Raw genomic sequence first — 11,141 nt, 5'->3', positions numbered from 1 at the left:
GTTTTCAACTGTTCAAATGAAGTGCTATGAAACGAGAAAATAATATACACAGCTATACTGGCAGCCTCTGCTTCTGCGTCTTTGAAAGCTTCACTTTGATGAAAGACCTGCTTTCAGTGGGAGTTGAACTGACTATCTATTGATTACTAAATGTGTGCAGAGCCTAAAACTCTGACCTGCAGTACCTCCGCCGAGGGTGCTTTAAAGAGACTTCTGCGTCTTTGAAAGCTTCACTTAGATGAAAGAGCTGCTTTCAGTGGGAGTTGAACTGACTATCTATTGATTACTAGATGTGTGCAGAGCCTAAAACTCTGACCTGCTCGCTGACAAAAGCCGAGCGTGCTTTAAAGAGAGTTGAACGGTTTGAACTGATGACGTCAAGAACCTCTGATTTACGTAACCGATTTACAGAAGATGCTTTCAATGAGAGTTGAACTCATGACCTCCCGCTTACTAAACGGGTGCTCTAACCAACTGAGCTATGAAAGCATATTTACTTTTTGATTTATAACATCTCAGATGAAAAACATTTTCCTTTGCATGTATTCATCTAAGCTGGTGAGTCGAAAACAAAGGCAAAATATTCAGATTGGGGATGATTGACATTTGTATAATTTTTTTTTATGTTCAATGAATATAATGCTTCTCACTAATCAGCTCGAGGAGATTTAATGTGGAAAAGGGAGTCTTTAATTACGGAAATGTAAATTATTTATTTTGATTTTTTATTAACAAAATTCGTAATTTTATTTTTTTTAATAGGAAATTGTTATTAAATTTTTTTTTACATGTTTTCCTTTAATATATTTCAAAATTGTGTTAAAAATTTTCAGATATGAAATTAGTTTCATTACATTTAAAAACTCTGTTTATCATGGGATCTCCTTTCTATATTAAAAATATATAGTTTTAATATATAGAAATAGAATAAATACTATCTAACAAGATTGGTAAAGAAAAAGTTGTGATTAAACATAAGAAATGCCTCAAACAAGAGTATTTCTTTCTCTCACCATTACTTCTTGAAAATGGGGTGATAATATTTCAAAATTGTCTTATTCATATTCTGTGTTACCATCTAGGTATCATGCTACATCAAAATTCCAACTTTGAATAAACCATTAGCTTCCATGGGCGATAATATTTCGAAATCGTCTCATTCATATTCTTTGTTACTATCTAGGTATCACGCTACATCAAAATTCCAACTTTGAATAAACCATTAGCTTCCATATTTCTCTCTTTGTACACATGCAAAAGAGCAATAAAAAACGCTCAAATTTTTTACTTATTCCAAGACAAAATTTAGAAGCACGTTGTGACATCTTTGTTCATCTTTTATCCATTTGATGACAATAGAAGAATCACCAAACACTTGTAAACTATCAATTCCTTTTTCATTTGTGAGCAACAATACTAGTTTTAGTGCCATCACTTTTAGACAATTATTTGATCCCTCCCCTAATCCTGCCCTGCAACATCAACTATTGGTGGCTCTAGTGCGACGACGCTAGCACGATGCCATGTTGCACTAGTGTGTGAATCAATCTGGCTTTTGTTGTCTGGGTTTCCATAATGTTATCCATTACTAGAGGATATTGGGCAAGGACATTAGGCCTTCATCTATGTGGACGATGACCTATTGTTGTGCTACACCTAACATTTTGTATATCTTGTGCAGACCCACAACCCCTTGTAATTATCCCATATCAAAGTAGGTGGCATGGAGTCCTAATCGAAACTCTACCCATAACCTCCTCAAGAAATATAAAGGTACCACCCTATTATTACAAGGAGGTTTATCAAATACCGTAAACCACCTATCCATCCAAGGGTCTTGAAATGGTTGATAAGTGCACCTGTCCATAAAAGTTTTTTTTTAGTTTATTGGTAAAGGTCGGTTGTTTCTAGATTCAACAAATAAAGAAGTAATGTTGTACTCTCTCATTTTGTCTTATACCAATTCTATAATGTTTATATATTCTAGCCCTGCAATCAGAAATTGTGGTTAATTGACTTTGGGCATTAAAGATGAATGATACAATTGAGTTTGATGAACCTACTCTCTAATGTTTTGGAGATATTGTATTAGTGACCTCAAAGTAGTTAAGGATGCATTGATTTCATCATTTGGATTTATTGGTTCTTTGTTCAAGTTTGTTGTTCTAAATTTTGGTTTGGTGATTGTTGGTTCGAATTCTGATAAGGTTCCATATTAATCAGTTTCCGTGCAATTAAATATAGTGACTATGTTTAGGGTATTATTTAGGTATTTTTTCATATTTAAAACCAAGTTTTAAAAAAATACTTAGAATTCTTACTCCACAAACAAGGTATGGTTTCGATTTGGTGTCAACGTTGTTCGAGAATCAAAATTCTAGCTTAATATCTCCTAAAAATGCACTACGCAATCCCAATATGGTAAAAAATGGGGCCACAAATGCATTAAAATGAATCTCGCTAGGAACACATGCACATTCCTAAGAACACATGTTCATCCTTGAGCCATGCTAAGATGTCAACTTGAATAGTGTCCTAGTTGGTAGTTCGGGCCTTATCGAGCCTAGACGCCAAGGAACGTGTGCGCATTCCTAGAAATGTGCATGCATTCTTGTGGGTGCATGTTCCTGATGGCCCCATTGCCACATTTGAGGCCATCATCTTCTTGTGAGCACATTAAATGATTACTTGTTTGTGTCTATATTGAACCTTAATACTCACTGATACAAAATGTTAGAGAGTAGTTGGTAAACAAAATTATGCCCACATAACTACTTCATCCACAAGGTTATAAATGGAATATTGGATCATTACAATTAGTTAAGATGGTGGTGAGAGAATTAGTGGCACTCGTACATGACACTCTTGGTCAAATTTTTTTGAAATATCCTCTCTAACTAGGGAGGAAGTTGTGCAAGCCCTACTAACCGTGGTTGTTTTGAATTCTTAGGAGAAGTGGGTTGGGTTTTGTGGGAGGTTGACCAACAAAACAACTTGTTGTAGGATTTTGAATTGCCTCCTCATTATGCTATATAATGATTCAAGAAATATTTTTATTAAGGCTTGTCTCTGATCATAAGTAAATATCTTGGCATTCTATAGGGGATATCGTAACACCCTCCTCCCACATCTACCCAAGTAACTAGCCAACCGGGATAAACATGTGACAAGAAGTTATTGTGATATAATTCGACCTCCTAAGTCACGTTAAGGAAATGGAACCAACGGAAATACACCATACAGACCTTCAACATCAGCAGCATGACTCCTAGGAACCATCCCAACCTTTCTGCTAACCAGCCCCTGAGTCCCACTGAGGTTTTAGACCACTTGATCCCAGACGCTCTCATGCTATGGGCCTGACATTGTCTAGGAGGATCTGGACGCTCTCATGACAAGGCATGCCAGTGTCCAAGGACTATTTTTCTCAGTGTTGTTCCAGCGTCCCCAGGATTTGAGCCACTTTTTCAGGTCCAGATCCCAAGTCACTGCTTGGAATGGAATGAAACCTTTAGAATAGAAAGATAATCGGGAAACGATGACACGAGTGCAATTAATTAAACAAGCCCTTGATTGGACCCCTACTAGACATGACAGGCATTTCATCAAACATATCACAAATATGTAATCTACGAGTGTAAATAATATATCTAAGCATAGGGTTCTCATACTCAGTTGAGAATCACTGAGAAGCACTGATGCCTCAACACATTAGCTATAGTTTCATCCATTAGGTCATAGATACATTGTTCATCCATTTACAAGTGAAAACATGATGAGATCCATACATAGCTATTGGCATAAAACATATACATAACCAACATAATAGCAATAGAAATACGAAAGAAATCATAGCCATATGATCCACATATAAACCAATATAATACTCATAGAAATACAAAAAGAAATAACCTCATATTTGATCCAGGTGGATCTTCAGACACCATGGCATGGGAATGCTCAAAAATCAAAGTGATCAGAATGATGTCAAACCAGGACCAAATCAAAGAGCTCATCTTCCTCATCGTGGAGGTGTGAACGGTTCGTCAATTCGAGTTTGCATGACGAAGTTATTGCAAAAAGAAGGTGGCTCTCTTCCTTAAGAAAATGAGGCATTTTCTCATAAAAATGGGGTTTTTTGGCCTTAAAGGTAAATCGTAATTGGAATAGTCCAAAGGGTGGACTTAAGGCGGGCCTTTAGGAGCCCCGTTCAGCGATCTCCAATTAATCGGAGATCGGGGGCATGCTAGTTGCAATATCGGCGATGTCAAAGAGTTAAGATTGCGATTAGTGGTCAAATCGGTGATATCAGCACTGGTAAATTGGCGATGTCGACGTCGGCGATTGGCAACAACGAAACCCAAAGGCCGAAGATCGGGACCCCTGGATATCAGCAACTGCGATTAGCAATCACTGATATTGGTGATCGGCGATCGGCGTCGGCCGATGCCGAAGAAAGGACCTCAGGCTGAAGCGATAGCGATAAGCGATTAGGCGCGGACCCGATGGGCATTATAAGCCCGGTTATATAAAATTTGAAATCCGAAACTTTGGATTTTTCATTTTTTTTCAGTGTTTTACGGGTTTTTGTATTATCGCCTTAAAACGATAAAAAAAGGCTATTTTCTTAAGGTTGTTGCGCCCGCCAATTGTTCTACACAAACGGCTTCTATTATTAAGAAACAGGCCTCTGATTTTGAAGCGCTCTTGTCCCAAACGTGTTATAAAACATGATGGGTGATAGAGACCGGGGGGGTTGGAGACAGAGAAAACCTGCATGCCAGAGAGTGCCCGAGAGCCCGAAAGCTTGTGTTAGAGTGCCGAGAGAATGGTGCAGAGAGCCAAGAGCGGCGAAAGGATACATAACAAAGGGCAAGAGCAGTAAAACAAAGTGCTCGAGAGTGTGTGTTAGAGAGCCCCGAGAGCCTGAAGTGCTAGAGAGCCATCAGGAGGTTGTGCCCGATGAATAGTTGCAGAATGAGGCTATGAAGAGATAGCCAAATTGTGCTGCAAATTATGCAGGGAAACTTGAATTCAAAGTTGCGCTTGAGATGCGTAGAGCCACAGAGCTTGAAATTTAGGCAGATCGCAGAGCTGCAGAGACAGAGCCAGATAGCCAGCAAGCTATAGAGCCGAGAGTCCAGAGCAGTTCTTCTTATGATCGATTCCTTTAATCAATGCTTCTTTGATTTTCGTTTGATCGAATATTCTCTGTGGTCAATTCTTCTTCTTGCAATTGATGTTGTGGAATTGATATTCAAAGCTTCAGCACTCTAACAGTTTGCTTCAGATGTCGCTTCTTCATATGGCTAATGAGGCCTTGACAGATTGGTAGCGGATTGTACCTGCGCATTGTTAGTGTGAACATATGTTCATTGTGGACTGTTTTATCCACTTCTTCATTCATATCTTCAGATGGACCGTGGTTGGTGTGAGGTATATGGTTTATTCATATATTTCTTCTTTTACATTATGCTGCAGATCCTAGATTGATATTGATGTGGGATCTTCTTTATTTTCATGTTGTCATGATTCCTTGCTTCATGTTATGAGGAACCTTAATATGATGTACTTTATGTTTTGAGATCCCTTGTTGTGTGTTGTTGGGATACTCTTGTTGTCGTCATGCATGTGTTTTGCTTTGACATCCCTTTTGTGCCATGTTGGCGGGATGCGCACCATGCTTGTTTTTTGTGTCATACTGATAGGAGTCTTTTGATTGAGAGTTCTAGTTGTGGAATATCTCTTAGAGCCACTCCTGCGTGAGGGCATTCTTCTTTGTATGATCAATACATCATCTTTGTGTACATCAACTTTATTGACAGCACATAATGCAGTGGCCTACACCACCTTGACTGGGGCCCAAAGACGTAGTCCCTCCTGGACGAACTTCGTTATCAACGGCTTATGTTTTCATGTGCTGATGATTATTATGTTCCTCTTCTTTTCCGCATGCAGATGTATTCCTTAATGTTCTTTTAAAAAGCAATTTTAACACATCACGAAAGTAAAAGGTCTTGGAAAGGTCCTTCACACCTAGACCGGGATCAATATTGATGATTCAAATTTCAAACCCGGGATGGGACTACAACGTTCCACCCAACCATAGAATGGTTGAGCCAAATCTCTCTTCATCCATTCACCCATGTGCCATATTCCAAGCATGAATATGGGATCTCATAGAACACATAAATCGAAAACCATCTAAGGCTTCCAAAGGCCAACCACCTCAACCCATCAAACAGTGATTCCACCTCATGGTCAGACATCATAAAACCATCATCATATTGGTCTCTACCCAAGCCTTCCAGGGCTCCAGAGCATTTGTTCCAACCACAGCTTCCAAGACTAGTAACTCAACCCATAACTGTTGTCGGGATTTCAAAGTGTTTTTCCAACCAGGGCTTCCAAGACTAGTAACTCAACCCGCCAAGGGATTCCAAAGCATTTGTCCACCCAAGGCTTCCAGGACTAGTAACTCAACCCAAGTTGTTACAGGGTTTCCAGAGCATTTGTCCAACTAAGGATTCCAGGAACTAATAACTCAACCCAAGATAAAGGAAACATGAGAACCAACCAGGAAACAAAGAAATAAATCCACAACACCATGGCTATCCAGGAAATGGCAAGGCTAGGCAAATCCACTATCAATCTAGGAAATCCTCCATGCCAATGACAGATCATAACCAAGAAACCACATGCATGTGCCATGCATGCCAAAAATAGTGAGGAAAACATGCATGCAACTCGGTACCTGCAAGCAAAGCCCGTTGTAGCTATTGATCCCGATGTCCTCTTATGCCTTCCTTCTCTTCCTTTGCCTTCTAGCTCCAAAACTCCAAGTATGACACAACCTCCAAGAGTACTCCAAGAAAACTCTAAGTGTCCAAGAGTATAAGAGAGAGAGAATAGAGAGAGAGCTCCAAAACCGAATTGACCCATCTCACCCACTGGTCCTCATAAACCTTTATATCAATGAGGCCTCTATTTTCTTCAATTTCCTCCTCACATGCAACCTATGACCTTTCACTTTCCTTTTCTCCTATTTTTCATTATTTTCATAAATAAATGTGCCAAAATGTCATTTTGTCTTTCCAAAACCTTTTCCATTGCCTTTGCCAATTTCCTTAGCCATAATAACTGAAATGAACACCCACTAGGATGTTTTTCCCATCATTCAACTTGGAATATGTGTCTCATAACCATGGTCTTATATATTTTTACATGGATTTTTAACTAGGGTTGCTATAGAGATAAAGTATGCAAGGTAACTAGACAACTCAATAGTATAAATGGTTTGAGTTATTTTATTGTTTAGGTTAGTAGTGGGTTATATAAGAAATTGAGGTCTTGGTGGAGGGTTGTTTGCAAAGAAAAGTATTTTCTATTTCTAGGGAATTTGTAATGGTGGAAATTTTTATTATTAAGGGAATTATGGAACTATCTATTGTTGGTTTCCAAAGGAAGTATTTCACCATCCTTGTTGCAATGGATGGTTTTCGGTTGGTGGGGGTGCCCATTGTCTCTAGGGAATGGAAGGATACCACTTTTGAGAAGGACAATGCATATGTTGGTTAGTCCAATAAGCATTATAGGAATAAGAAGGATCTTGAACCATACCTCAAGGGAGTGGTTGTTAAGGCCACTTTTTGTTATCACCTAGCCATAATACACTAGGTTGAGAGAAATACACCATGTAGTATGGGTTTTACACACTAAAACCCACTTTCACCATAGGAAATAATTTAGAGAACTATTTTCCCTACGTTATTTCTATTTAATTATTTAATCCACATGAGAATAACCCATAAATTCATTAATTTTAAGTTATTCTTGTATTTTTACCCATAAATGTGAAAATAATTAAATTTGCTTTCACTCACATTTCCCGTTTCCATAAGAATAATTAAATAAATCATTATTTATTTATTATTCCTTAATATTTTCAACATTCTCATAAGAATCATTATTTAATAATTATTTCTAACCCATTTGACTGTTTCAACTACAAATAATTTAATAAACCCATTTTGTTTATTAATTAACTCAATTAATCATTATTTTTTGAGTTAGTTATCTAAATAAAGGGTATTGACAATTTCTCTAACCTTTTTCTTTCCCAAAAAATAACAAAATGATCATAACAGTTAGATATTGATTTAGTCCAACAAATATTTTATTATTTGACCATATCAAGACCAATTTAATTTTGTTATAAACATAGAGGTTTTCTCCTCTCTCTTTACCATGACCATTTTCATCGCCAACATTTTAATCTTGTGTCTTTCGACCTCTCCACTAGTGTTTCGTATTCCTGTTTTTCCCACAACATACTATAGTAAAGAGGAAATCCATCTACAACCGCAGAAAGGGGAGAAAAGAACCCTCCCACGAAGGAGACCATGGTGACCCTTAATCATAATTTTCCTCCACAAGTGCAATGTTCCATATTTTTTTAATAAAAATCCTTTTCATTGGATACAATCTTGTAATGTTGTTTATGTTTCAAGTTCCTTCTACTGTCACATGCCTTCTGTTATTTTCTTTTGTTTTGCAAATATGATATTAGCATATATTCATCATTACCATTTTAGGCTTTTAAAACCTTTTTTTTAGGCTACTTTAAACCATAATAGAAAGGTTTTCTGCTAACCCTTGTGTATTTAATTTCTAGCTAACACTTTCGATAATGAGACAAACCTGCTTGGTCTCCTTATTTGCTATTTGATAAAATGATTTTAATCTTGGTAGAGAGGGGAAACTACTGGTGGCATGATCTTGCTCACAAATCCCATAGATCCTATGATGTTTTTCTAATAGGAAATCCCATAAGTGATTTCTTTTGACAAGGACTAATCTACTTCTTCTTGCTTCTTTTTGGCTTGTAGCATGTCCAATTGTGAACTCAAGGAGCTTACGAAATAAATATTAAAATATTCTATCAAATAGCCAATCTTAACTTGAGTGACGCCTCTTCTAGATACTGAACTAGTTGCGATGTTCCTAGGTCATTTCCTTAGCCTAGAGGTTCCTCTTGAATAACATTTGCAAAGTTAAGAAAGCTCATCATAGCTTAGGTGAGAAAGATCTCCAACCCTCATTAAGTTTAAAATATTAATACATTAATATCTTATTCCTCTTAATGAAAAAATTTGCAAGGTCTCTTTTATCAAACTTACATTCAATTTTTGTCGTTACAAATTGTATTGGAATGGTTCCACCCTTATACAACCATTGATTTCTATATGTAGTGACTAGTTGAGTAAGTGGTGAACCGCTTCCTAATGGGGAGAGTGAACACTATTGATATTGCACTTAAGAAAGACTATATAACCTTTCAAGTTCTCATCATCTTCTTGGGTCATCATGCAGATTTATTCTTTGTGATATTTGTCCTAGTCTTTGTACTTTTTCAAGAGCATCTTATTCATATCTTCCCATGTTTTAATATTATGCCCAAAGTCCCATATACCAATGCATTGTTGCATTCTTCAATGTAATGGGAAATAGTTTTTATCTCTAGGCATCTAAAATGTAATCATAATTTGATCTTAAATTTATAAGGCAACATATACAAATCCTCGCTTATCATACCATTCTAAACTAATAATGACCACATTGATAACTGGTTCTCTAAAGAGTTTAGGAACTCTTTTTTATATAAATATTAACATGTTTTACATCTTTATCACCTTTAACAAAGAATCTACGTTTTAAAAAAATTTAGAAATAGAATCACATACATGTATGTTCTCATTATTTTACTATCTACCTTTAAAACAATGATGAGAAAATGATGATATATTTGTGTATGAATTCTATATATATATGTCTATTTTCACCCTACCACCTGACTTTTACGCATATGCATACTCTCACTTTTTCCATTAAGATGGGGTATATATATATATATATATATATATGAGATGGATTATACATATATGTTAATATATAAAATATGTACGAACATATACATGATTTTATTCACGTAAATCTCTTCCATTTCAATATGCATGTTTAGAGAAATAAATAAGTGCAATAGCAGTGAGGTTAAATAGTTCCTTCCTATAGGGAATAAAAAACAAAATAATATAATTGCACTTGAACTTTGATATGAAAATATAAATATTATGCGGTGTTTAATTAAATATTAATAATTTTAAATGAGAGAAGAATAACTCCCACGATACAATTATGAAAAACATATTTATCTACATATGAGCATAAGGCTTTGTAAAAGGATTTCAGGAATGCAACACTCATGATCTAGTGTATTCTTCAAGAGCTTTGCAACTTCAAATTGTTTCTGTAATACAGAAAAATGAATATTAATATGTGTACCTTGTATTTTAACTTGGATCCTTCCTCCTACTTCATAAAATCTTATGGTAGGAGAACAATTCTCCTTTCAACCATAGGCTTAGCTTAACCATCACCCCCGAGTCTCAATTTATTATTTCCAAATTTACCAATATTTTATTTCACCCTCCACATGCCTTATTTTTATTTCCCCCTTTCTTATATGAGTCTTTCCATCGAAAAAGACTCAATCCCAAGGCTTTGCTTGTCACAATTATCCTTATCATAAATTTTCTTTTCTTATATCATGTTTGCCTTTCCCTATGTATTTATTTCTTTTATTAATTTAATTGATTTGGGACATGGCATACTTCCCCACTTCAATGAACTTTGCCCCAAAGTTATGCAATTCATTATTCCATAATATCATCTACCACTAAGGTAGGCATCTGTCACCATGACAAGAAGATCATCTTCCATCAAGGCAGACATCTATCACCAAAACAAATAGATCATCAACAACCAAGATAGGAACATTATCTACCACCAAGGCAGACATCTATCACCAAATAGGAACATCATATTCCACCAAGGTATACATTTGTCACCAAGATAGGGAAATCATCTTCCACCAAGGAAGGAATCTGTCACCAAGGCAGGAATATCATATTCCACCAAGGCAGACATCTGTCACCAAGACAGGAACATCATCTGCCACCAAGGCAAGCATCTGTCACCGAGAAAAAAAGCATCATTTGCAACCAAAGAAAGCATTTATCACCAATACAGGAACATCATCTATCACCAACGAAGGAATCTATCACCAACATAGGAACATCATC

At 36.5% G+C, this 11,141-nt stretch overlaps 1 non-coding gene across 1 annotated transcript; it reads right to left on the bottom strand.

The window, feature by feature from the left end:
* Window positions 1-415: 415 nt before the first annotated feature.
* TRNAT-AGU (transfer RNA threonine (anticodon AGU)) lies at window positions 416-489 on the bottom strand. The gene has a single exon. It is a non-coding gene; the product is annotated as a tRNA-Thr (tRNA).
* Window positions 490-11,141: the final 10,652 nt, after the last annotated feature.

This window comes from Pinus tabuliformis, chromosome 4_1 (assembly GCF_031772625.1).
Source record: "Pinus tabuliformis cultivar Carrire ecotype Pingquan chromosome 4_1, CPIR1, whole genome shotgun sequence".
Taxonomy (NCBI): domain Eukaryota; kingdom Viridiplantae; phylum Streptophyta; class Pinopsida; order Pinales; family Pinaceae; genus Pinus; species Pinus tabuliformis.
This window is presented reverse-complemented; position numbering and strand designations above follow the sequence as displayed.